The sequence below is a fragment of the Schistocerca nitens genome, chromosome 3, assembly GCF_023898315.1.
Source record: "Schistocerca nitens isolate TAMUIC-IGC-003100 chromosome 3, iqSchNite1.1, whole genome shotgun sequence".
NCBI lineage: Eukaryota > Metazoa > Arthropoda > Insecta > Orthoptera > Acrididae > Schistocerca > Schistocerca nitens.
This window is the reverse complement of record NC_064616.1, coordinates 567,867,200-567,879,761: the sequence shown is the minus strand read 5'-3', so window position 1 is coordinate 567,879,761 and position 12,562 is coordinate 567,867,200.

The window sequence follows — 12,562 nt, the reverse complement described above, 5'->3', positions numbered from 1 at the left end:
TCCACTTGCACATCTGTTCTCCAAATAAGTAGGTGTCCAGGCAATAAACACTACGCAAGTATTGTAATGTTTAGAGCCGCTATCTGTTGTACGTCTGCATGACACGTTAAGGCCTATTCCCACTAGGGCGCATAAACCGCGCGGCAGCGGCGTGGTTGCGGCATAGCGGCCTCTGCGTCGCGGTTTGCCCATGTTGGACCGCTGCCGCTGCCGTGTGCCGCGCTCCAGGTCCGCGCCGCCAATCACAGAACGCACTGAGCGTGACGTCAGACACAGAACCCGGCTACACGAACTTTCGCTGAAGTGTTGGCGCTGACGCGGCGGCAGCTATGAAATACTTATCATCCGATTCCAAGGAAACTATTTGGTGAAGAAAAATCATTCTTCTGTATCTTATGGACTGATATTTTCGCTCGATAAAGGACTGAATTTCTTTCGTTATTCGTCGTGATTACTTGCTGTATCGCTTTTATGTGAACTACTACCCGAAATTTTATTGAGTGTGCAGAGGTAAAAGCGCATTGCGTGGACTTTGCGTATAGTTCATTTTAGGTAATACATTATTGCGTATGAAATTTAGTCAACATATCGAAATTGTTTTTAAAGTTGAGAGCAGAACTATAGCTATCACTGTTCTCGAGATATTGGATGGTATGTCAGCGGACAGGCCGCGCGCGGGTCGCTCACGATGCAACCGATACTTCGCCCGCTCGTCGTAAACCGTGTGGTTGTATCAACCGCAAATTTCGTAAACGGTTCAAGAAATCGAAACGTGTTTTTTTTGCAAATGATAACTTGTAAAAAGTCATGTATTTCGTCGCATGATAAACATCCAAAATCGATTTATCCACCGAGATATGAAAGTAACGACAGTTTTCAGAGTGGATCAATGAATTTTTTTTAACGGCATTTAATAGCATGTGGAATGAGAATTAAAGTGACATGGTGTAATATCTCTTTATATACGATGAATTATTCAGATACAATTCTACCCTTGAATGACGTTTACTAATTTTCTATCTTCATACTCGCAGAATCCATGCGAAAAGTAGTTTCATACAATAGCTATGCCATGAGCGCATAAGTATTCTTTGTAGTACTCTCTCTGGTGGTTGTTAGAAAAAAAAGAGAGGGAGCTTCCGAGATTGTCTTCGTGCCGATTAGCCGGAGTTTTGTTTGAAGAACTGTAATCTGATTATTGAGATTTATGACAGAAGATAACGGATACGAAATTGTACGATTAAAAAGTGAAATATATATATATATATATATATATATATATATATATATATATATATATATATATATATATATATGGGTCCTTCATGAAAAAGATTAGCAGACTGCCGCAAAGCACGAGCCTGCAGAGAAGGAGAATCATCGCCTGCTTTCATTCTAACAAGTAAAATTCCAGAATCATTTTGAGTGACTGAGCTATGACTGTGTTTCCTATCATGAATGATTGATTGATCGAACGAATTGAGATCTACATAATTACGTAGATAGGAGAAAAATTTACAGTGGCGCCAGTGTGACAGGACTCTCTTGGATTGTTATATAATATATGTATTTTTTGTTTCATGAAAACCAACGAGAACGAGAAGTAATGAACATGAAGTGAGATACGGTGCCCATAGTAAAAGATTGCTGATACCAAGAAACGATTTCAACTATTGGACAACACCGAGACTACAGAAAAAGGCCAGAGAAATCTAATTTTTTTATCCTGTAGTTAAAATAGTTTGAAATCAATTTAGAAAGGACTTTTTTCCAGATAGTAGTTAAGATTGTAGAACTGTATATTGTGTGATTTTCGTATCTGGACATTGAACTTTATACCATCTGTGAAGTAATTTGAGAGTTAAGTGTGTCTACGACAATAAATTTGAAACTGTATTTTGTGATTAGAACCTGATATTGATAGTTATTTATTGTTATTGACTAGAGCGGCATTTAAAATGTCATTGAATCAGCAACGAGACGTGCAACAGCCTTCAGCTGTTTGCGCAGAAGCAGAGGCCACGGATAGCAATTCTGATACTGTTGTGGCTAGCGGTAGCAATATAAATAATCCCGCTGGTTCAGAAAACATTCATACAACAGCTGATCAGACTGTTGTTGACACGTTAGTTGTTATTATGCAACAGTTGTCTCTATTAGCCGAAGGCCAAGCGGAGGTAAAACGAGACTTATCCGTTATACAAAATGAACTCCAAAATCAATTAGCCGAAAATCAAACAGAATTACAAAATCAGTTAAGAGCAACCTTTACCGAATTAGATCAGAGATTAAATACCCAGACACAGGAAATAAAAGAACAGGCAGAAAGGACCGAACAGAATCTTATTGCTCAAATTGAGCAGGTCCGCCAACAGTGCCAAGAAAACAATAGTAAATTAAAAGCGGAACTAACCGAATATGTATCCGTCAAAATTGACACGATACAAAAACAAGTAGAACTGTTTCCTCAAGTAATACAAGCTCAAGAGGACATACAGTGTTCCGTAGCTATGATACCAGAAATTATAGAATCCCAAGATAATGTAAAGAAGCAATTTGACGAAGTGAAGGAAAAACAGGAGACAGTGGAACATAGAATGAATGTACTTGCGGGAAAGTTTTCGGAAATGACATTACAGCGGCAAAATTTTCCTTCGTAAACCATAGAAGAAACTGTGAAAGTAGCTTTACAGTCAATTTCAGAGAGTTCGGAGGAGAATTTTTTCAACAAAGGGTTAAAGAAAGTTCGAGAACAACTTGGCGAAGAATTCTCGCGTTGGAAAGAAAATATCGAAAGATCACTAAAGCTCTCGCAGGAGGATTTAGAAACAGCGAGAAGTAGGAAACAAAAGTCTCAATCTGCGCGTGACATTCCGTCCACGTCAAGATCCGATGTAAACAGAACTGGAACGTCACCAGTTAGATTCGATATAACGGATAGCCACAGGGAAGAGTACGAACAGGAGGATTTTTGGAATCGTAGTACCGTTGAGGAGAAGATGATTAAACAAAGACAATTTCAAATCTTTAACCCTGACAAAAAGAATGTCAATCCTGTAGTCTTCATTCGTAGTTTCAGAGGTCTATTTCCACGATCTTGGACAGAATGGCAAAAGATTAGTTTTGTATCAGGATATATACAAGGATCAGGAGCATTGTGGGCATCCGAACAAACATCTTCTTGTAAATGTTACAAAGAATTTGAGCAGGCTTTTCTAGCAAAATATTGGTCTGCTGGAGTACAGGAAAGACTTAGGCAGGAAGTATTATATCCTGAGCCTTTCTCATTTTCTAGAGGATCTCTAAAGAGATATTTTGAGAAATACATTAATAAATCTTTGTATTGGGATGTACCGATTCCTTTGCCGGATATACTTAGAATTCTCAAGTCCAGACTACCCACCAGTATAAGGAATCAGCTGATATATATAAATGATAAGGATATAGAATCATTTATGACTACGCTTGATCATATTGATATAATTGAGGAGGACAATAAAAGGGCAAGAGAAATGTCATATCAAAGAAGTGTAATAGAAGCGAATCCGAGCTGCAACTCGAATGGGAATGGCAGTAATGGTAGTGGTAGCAATAATCATAACCAACTACACTCTCCGAGGAGACTTAGAAATGGACAAAATGCAAACAATAATTATTACGATAATGGAAACTTTGGTAATGGTGCAGCGAGGGGCTATTTTAGGAACAATAGGAATTTTAATCGATATAATCCAATGTATGACAACACAAGACAGTTCTACCAACACCAGCAGAACAACAACAATAATTACACAAATCAAGCAAGACAATATAGACCGAATTCACCACAACAACCGATAATCACTGAAGTAGCTGAAGAGACAAATACCAATCGGACCAACAGTCAGTCAAACTAAACATGACCGCATCGTGCCCCGGAGGAGCGGTCAGGGGATCTGTTAGGGGCGAAACAGTAAAATTACAATTGTTAAGATATAATGATGGTGAGCTTGTGACCGAAGAGTTAACAAAGGATTTAATAACGTGTCATAATGACAGATCGAGTGTTCCGGTATCGGAAGTATTTGTTGAAATAGAGGAAGTTCCAACGAATGTGATATTAGACACCGCCGCTTCCGCCAATGTCATCTCAGGCGCTCTTTTTCGGAGAATTATTAGGAAGAAGAAGGTACCAATTTTGCCAGTACAGAACTGCAAAATCATCGGAGCTGTTGGAGCACGCTCTCCCAATGTCAAAATACAAACACAATTAGAGATGAAAATGGGAAATGTAGCAATAAAATGCACGTTCCTTGTAGTGGAGAAGTTATTAGTGGACTGTATTCTTGGTATTGGGAGTATGCAGGAGTACGATTGTCAGATTGATTTTTTGGAAGGAATAGTTAAATTTAGATTAAATGGAGAAGAGATAGCACTGGATTTAAGTAGAAAGGAAACGGTGCATGAGAAATATTGTCGCGGTGCCATAATTCAATTAATTGACACTACAAACGGTCGTTGGAAGGAGCTTTCAAAGGATTTGATACAACACGAGGACTTTAACCAAACAACAATGATAAAAGCTAGTGAATCAAATGAGCTTACCGGAGAACAAAGGCAGCATCTTCATTATTTGTTAGAGGCATATGAAGAGATTTTTGATGAGAAACCAGGAATTATTAAAGGGTATATTTGTCACCTACAAGAGAAGCCACATCAGACTTACTGTTACACGCACTATCCGATCCCCTGGCGTTTAAAAGCAATCCGTTCAAAGGGAGATAAATAGAATGTTAGAATGGAACTTGATTGAGCCATCAACTAGTCCATATTGTTCTCCGCTCTTAGTCGTTCCAAAACCTGGAGGCAACGTAAGATTAGTTCTGGATGCGAGAGAGATTAATAAAATAATATGGAGAAAAGGTTTTATTGAGGCGACACATCCATTCCTCGAAACTGATGAAGAACATAAAGAAATGGAATCTTATTTATACCGGACCATATGTTATTGTAAATATACCAAATCCGGGATCATACTTGTTGGCATATCCCGAATCGAAAAGAATAAAGGGATTATTCCCGCATAATGATATTAAGAAATTTTTTGAAGGATCGTAGATCTGTGATACCAAATATGGAGTAGAATTTAGAGTGGAATTTGACTATGAGTCGAATGTGTATATAAATATCAAGAAGTTTATGTTGTCTAGAGGCTAAGAGACAGTGAGATTACTCCTGTGGTAGGTTAAGAGACAGTGAGATTACTCCTGTGATAGGTTAAGAGACAGTGAGATTACTCCTGTGATAGGTTAAGAGACAGTGAGATTACTCCTGTGATAGTTTAACACAAAAAATTTTAAGATAGGTAGAAGAATGTGTTAATTCAAAATGGCTCTGAGCACTATGGGACTTAACATCTATGGTCATTAGTCCCCTAGAACTTAGAAATACTTAAACCTAACTAACCTAAGGACAGCACACAACACCCAGCCATCACGAGGCAGAGAAAATCCCTGACCCCGCCGGGAATCGAACCCGGGAACCCGGGCGTGGGAAGCGAGAACGCTACCGCACGACCACGAGATGCGGGCAATGTGTTAATTACTAGTGTTTGTAAGTGTGGACTATGAGCAGAAGCCACAGTGATATACAAGGAAAGTGCATCTACATTTCCTCAAGACACGGCAATTATGTGAGAATTGCGTGTGAAACTTGAACAGTGTGGGATATGTAGGTAAATACGCTGTGAATATGATGTGCGCTGTTCGCGCAAGAAAACAAATGAACTGTGAAATGAAGCAACAGTCGATAATGTCACTGTTGAAAACAATTGAAGAAACTCTCTGGTTGCACGAGAGAAAATTATTATAATTTTTAGATTTTTACTATGCGTTCTTTACCAGGAGAATTAATTTAAGAATTTTAATTGACTTTTTAAGAATAGCAATTTGTGTGTTTCATCTTATGGACATAATTGTTGAAATATATTTCCATAAATGTTCATGAGAGGATGAAGAAGATTCTGCGATTGGATGATTTGTTAAATGAACATACGTCATCATTAATGATACTTATTTGCAAGTGGATCTATAAATCAATTAATTATAAGAATAATGAAAATTTTTCAAATCATTCCTTTTGTGGAGTCAGTGTCATATGCCTATGTTTAAAATTTTTCATCAGGTGTAAACTTAAATTTTATCCATAATTTCGTAATTGAAAGCAGACCTTGGACAGATTCAATGCTCTACTTCCACCTGCACTATAACAAAACGAAGATTAGATTAAAAAAATTTTTTGAGAGGAATACATTCAATATGAGCTACAACAAAATTTAAATGCCCACAGTCTATTTGGCAATGTTTTGGACAATCAGCAGTTGTAATGCAAAACACCTTTGGTATTGAGGACTACACAAAAATTCGCGATTGTCAGGACTGATGGATGTTCCAGTCTAGTACAGATGGAAGAATATAAGAATCCACTCCGATTTTGAGTTCACCGATGAAATATGGACTTCGTTGCCTTAATCCACTCTCTTCCAGGGATTTATTCAGTCAGAACCTTTTCTTATTCCACTTTAAACCTGTTTCATGTTCACGTCCCTGACCATATGTTCCTGAGATCATCTTCCTGTTTCTACGGCACATTACCAGCTTCTATCCTGTACCATAAGCCATCGCCTGTGCTCCGTGCCGCCTCCACCAAATGCTGTACGTCGCCTACCCGGTGTCCGTACCCAGTGTTCCTGTTCCATTGACTTCACAACGAGATCGCCGGCTACATCGTCGAAAGAAGAATTATGAAAATTTTTTTTGAGCAATATTGTAAAATTTTTTTTGGCTATGAGGCACTTTTCCTTCCATCTAATCTATGGAGCTTCTATATATTTCAAAATTACTGGATTTAGGCTTTCCTATCTTCTTTAATACCTGAGCTGGGGTCTATTCTTCCGGGTTTTCCAGGGTTTCCCTGTGAAGGCCAGTTCCCAAATGGGTAGACCTTTTCCGTAATTACACCAATCTACATCTTCCCTGGTTATGTACTCGGGATGCGGATATACCCCGGTACATGTAAAAGCTACAGCTTAGGTATTCTCGTAACTTATTGTCTTAACATGTTACCCATACTCTCTATAGTAAAATTCTACGAATTCAAAATATTCCTCTTTTGAATAAACAACCCAACAAATTTTTTTCTGTTAGCTCGCAAAGTGTATTATCATTAACTTTGCTCGCTGTGAGGGGCAATTGTAATATCTCTTTATATACGATGAATTATTCAGATACAATTCTACCCTTGAATGACGTTTACTAATTTTCTATCTTCATACTCGCAGAATCCATGCGAAAAGTAGTTTCATACAATAGCTATGCCATGAGCGCATAAGTATTCTTTGTAGTACTCTCTCTGGTGGTTGTTAGAAAAAAAAGAGAGGGAGCTTCCGAGATTGTCTTCGTGCCGATTAGCTGGAGTTTTGTTTGAAGAACTGTAATCTGATTATTGAGATTTATGACAGAAGATAACGGATACGAAATTGTACGATTAAAAAGTGAATATATATATATATATATATATATATATATATATATATATATATATATATATATATATATATATATATATATATATGGGTCCTTCATGAAAAAGATTAGCAGACTGCCGCAAAGCACGAGCCTGCAGAGAAGGAGAATCATCGCCTGCTTTCATTCTAACAAGTAAAATTCCAGAATCATTTTGAGTGACTGAGTTATGACTGTGTTTCCTATCATGAATGATTGATTGATCGAACGAATTGAGAGTTACAGAATTACGTAGAAAATAGGAGAAATGACATTACAATGGAACATCTTAATATTTACAATATTCTATATAGACTTACAGAAGTTAAACTGAAACTAATTTGCTGGTATGTTATAAGATGTAATTTACAATGTATCTTGATTATTTCGTTTCGTAAGTCACAAAGGTTTTTTTTTTGCTCCAGTGTACTTTATTTGTTCAAGACGCATTTCGCCATTAAATTTAAGGCATCTTCGGTGGACTCTAGAATGATTCAGTTTTGTTTTGATATGTGATACTTGAAGATTATAAAACAGTTCACATCTTTTTTTTAAGTGAATAACTGATTACTTAATGTTAATCGAGTTTTTGGCGGACATCTGCATTTCCCCTCACCTGGTCACATGCCGGAGGTTGAACTAAAACTTAGCTTATGGAACATAAGCACATTTTCATGTTCGCTCTTTTTTCTTCTGTCACTAGCTGTAGACATTTTACCGAAAACTCTAATCTAAAGTGTAAGACGTCGTTGTCTCCTGACCTTCATTGCTTACATAGTCCGCCTTCACAATCATATTCCGCACATCAAGACGCTTCATTCGAACCCAAACTCGATAAGATAAAGTCAATGTTGTATGAATTCATGTAAACAATATGCAAATAACTAATAAATCGCAAGTGCGCACTGTGGTTGAAATACTCGAGGCTGGCGTACACACATACATTCCAGACACAACGGTCACAGGAGCTTTTAGTTTGAGAGAGGCAACTGCATGCCAGGAGACCAGTCCCAACGCATCTACGTCAGTCGGTGGCCGCCCGTGGAGCGGACAGCGTTCGCCCGAGTGAAAGGGGGAACGCCCCCGTGTTCGGCTTAAAAGCAAATTCCTCTACATTGTGTGGGAGCGGCCAGCCTCCCCAACTTTACACATAGCATGCAGTTTCAGAGATTTTCACAGGGAGACAGCAAACGCCAAACGCCAATGCTACGGATTTCCGGATTGGTCACCTTAAACAAAACGTCATTCTCCAGTTTTAGAAGAGCAATGCTGATTGGCAGACGATATTTCTGACGTCTTGAGCTGAAGGAGTAATGGAAGAGACCAAAAGATATACCCCTTCACATCTGGCGTGGAGAGGCGCCGTTCCGTTGTCGCTCTTGGAGCGAGGAACAAGTCTCTCCTCAGTACTTAACTTGGAGAGCACCTCTGTCGAGAGCAAATCGAAGTGCGACTCCATATTGAGTCCTTGCGTTTAAGCATTGTTCACTGTGTTGGCCAACACACTTATTGTGCAGTGTGAACGGACAGAGTTATAGTTAAACGCCTGCGAGCGAATTCTTGAGTGGCATCGCGGTGGACTGGTATCTGACTGGTGTACCATGCCAATAGTTAGACTAGGGGCGAATAGGAATCCTTGACTTTATCAAGCTATAGGGAGAGTTTGATTGGCGAAGGTCAATCCAGATTGACCGAGAGTTCTCTTATTTGTCATCAGTGAGTGGTGCAGACAGCAGTCATCGCAGCTTAAGGTATTGTGCGCTACAGCTATTGCGAGCCCCATATTTCCTCCACAACAGTACACTTCACTGCATTTCACACATGACAGCCTCGACCATACCTAGCAACATTCTAAAGGATAATTGTTCAAGTTGAGTAGGCGCGGCTCTCAGCCATTCTGCCAAGTCAATAACCATCTTAAACTTTGTATAGAAATTTCATTAGCGAATCCTATCCTTGAGAGGTAACTTCACGTTCCAAAAAGAACCAGGATATAACTTGTTCAATTCATAACTAAAAGTGCCATTGTGATTTCTCAGAATTGCAAAATAAATAATAATTTTCGTTAGTTTCATGTTTTTCTTATACTAACTAGCACTACTCCAGTACCCAAGTATCCCACTAGTTAAGTAAGAAATTTTGTGAATTTTGTGTCATTTCCTTACAGCAGACGACTCCAGAAGATATTTATTGCTGAAAGTTTTTCAGGCATTTCTCTTTAGAACGTTAGGAGCATCTGTCTGATTTCTGTAGTAGTGTGGGGGTGGAAATTGCATCTTGCAGGAGCCACAGGTTAAAGGGTACATCTCAGATTAATTCGTTGCGCAGAATAACAGAATCTCAGATCAACCCAACGCTCACAAAAGTCGTAAAGTATTCACCTCATGTCCCTTCCTGTTTGGTTTGTTTATGTACAGGCTGCCAACTTAAAGAATTACATGCTGAAAACTAACGTTTGTTTATTTCTGTTCTCCTTGTATCTGTATGCGTGTGTGGCTAGCCAGTGATAGTTATAGAAAGTTGAACTACACGCACACATAAACACATATAAAGAAAACAGAATGAACAGACTTTAGTTTTCAGCATATGCTTCGTTAGGTTGGCAACGTGTACATAAACAAGCCAAATAAGAAGAGACATAAATTGAACACCCAGTAGTTACGACTTTAAATCAGTTTTTGGTAAAATATTCGCAGGTAGTGACAGAGGAATAATTGTGCTCCGCACCAATTAGCGCAAAGAACATACAAATTGTGAAGGAAAAAAGTTTGTAACGTGAAATTAATGTGCTTACGTCTCCTAAGTGATTTTATAGTGCAATCTATAGCCTGCGACCAAATGAGAGGAAACGCAGACGCGAGCCCAAAATTCGATTAACTGTCAGTAATCACTTATTCACGTAAAAAAATAAGACCTGAACGGTTTCATAATCTACAAATAACACAAAGGTTCCACTGGAAGTGCCTTAAGGTAAAAGGCGAAAAGCGTAGAGAACAAATAAAATACGTCACTGGAAGAAAATGGCGTTTGTTATTTACGTAACGAATATTTCTGTACTTTCTGCAGGTGATGGCCACGTAAACAAATTTCTTATTTATTATTTCGTTTTGCCTTAAAATATTTTGTTTATTTCCAACGTTTCGAATAATTTATAATTACATGTAAAAACACCTGATTGCCAATTACTGTTTATATCATCGCTAAAACAGTCTTTACAGTCAGCTGTATAGTCTTTGATAAGCCGATTTCTTTTACCGAAAGATTCTACATCCCTGATAGAATCTTTGTGTCAAACACCTTGGCATAAAGTACCATATATAATATTATGTGAATCGTTTTCAATATCCATAAAGTCTCACTGATCACAATCTTGCAAGTAGTTATGAAGGTCCAGTCACAATAATTGCTTTCATAGTTAACAGTTTAGGCGTTATAATCCAATTGCCGATTCCATATTCGGTTGCCAAAATGCCTTATTTATTTTTTGATTAACCTGCTTTCCCCGACAAAAAAGGTAATTAAAAATACGACGTTCGTGCATTCTTTAACATGCCTGAGAATGGTCTCATGATATCTGAAGTCAGCGGAAAAACCTCCACTACACAAAAAACGTATGGCAGCAAATGGAAAAGGGCATTACGATACATTTGTCACTGATGACTTCTACCCAGTTTGAGAACTGCCACTGGATTCGAAAGTCATGGATAATACGTAACCAGTCATTGGTTGTTGTTTCATGAAGGAATACATGTCTTATGGAAAATGCTACAGATTGCAGAGTGGCCATAACAATAATTAAACTTCATCAATTGCTGACAGTCGCCATAAGATAACTGCATTCACGTTGTAACTTTTCCTTAACATAAGGTTGTTTGCAGAGACTAATAGAGATGTATACACAAATATATCACAAATATATGTGCTAGAGGCTACATTAAACAAATATTCTGGCAATAAATACGCAACTGACCTACCTAATGAAAAGTGATGTTATTTGCTGTTGGACTGCATTAACAAGAAATACACTTTTGGCCATTAAAATTGCTACACCAAGAAGAAATGGATATGATAATCGGGTATTCATTGGACAAATATATTATACTAGAACTGACATGTGATTACATTTTCACGCAGTTTCGGTGCATAGATCCTGAGAAATCAGTACCCAGAACAACCGCCTCTGGCCGTAATAACGGCCTTGATACGCCTGGGTATTGTGTCAAACAGAGCTTGAATGGCGTGTACAGGTATAGCTGCCCATGCAACTGCAATACGATAACACAGTTCATCAAGAGTAGTGACTGGCGTATTGTGGCGAGCCAGTTGCTCGGCCACCATTGACCAGACGTTTTCAATTGGTGAGAGATCTGGAGAATGTGCTGGATAGCGCAGCGGTCTAACATTTTCTGTATCCAGAAAGGCCCGTACAGGACCTGCAACATGCGGTCGTGCATTATCCTGCTGAAATGTAGCGTTTTGCAGGGATCGAATGAAAGTTAGAGCCACGGGTCGTAACACATCTGAAATGTAACGTCCACTGTTCAAAGTGCCGTCGATGCGAACAAGAGGTGACCGAGACGTGTAACCAATGGCACCCCATACCATCACGCCGGGTGATACGCTAGTATGACGATGACGAATACACGTTTCCAATGTGCGTTCACCGCGATGTCGCCAAACACGGATGCGACCATCATGATGCTGTAAACAAAACCTGGATTCATCCGAAAAAATGACGTTTTGCTATTCGTGCATCCAGGTTCGTCGTTGAGTACACCATCTCAGGTGCTCCTGTCTGTGACGCAGCGTCAAGGGTAACTGCAGCCATGGTTTCCGAGCTGATAGTCTATGCTGCTGCAAACGTCGTCGAACTGTTCGTGCAGATGGTTGTTGTCATGCAAACGTCCCCATCCGTTGACTCAGGGATCGAGACGTGGCTGCACGATCCGTTACAGCCATGCGGATAAGATGCCTGTCATCTGGACTGCTAGTGATACGAGGCCGTTGGAAACCAGCACGGC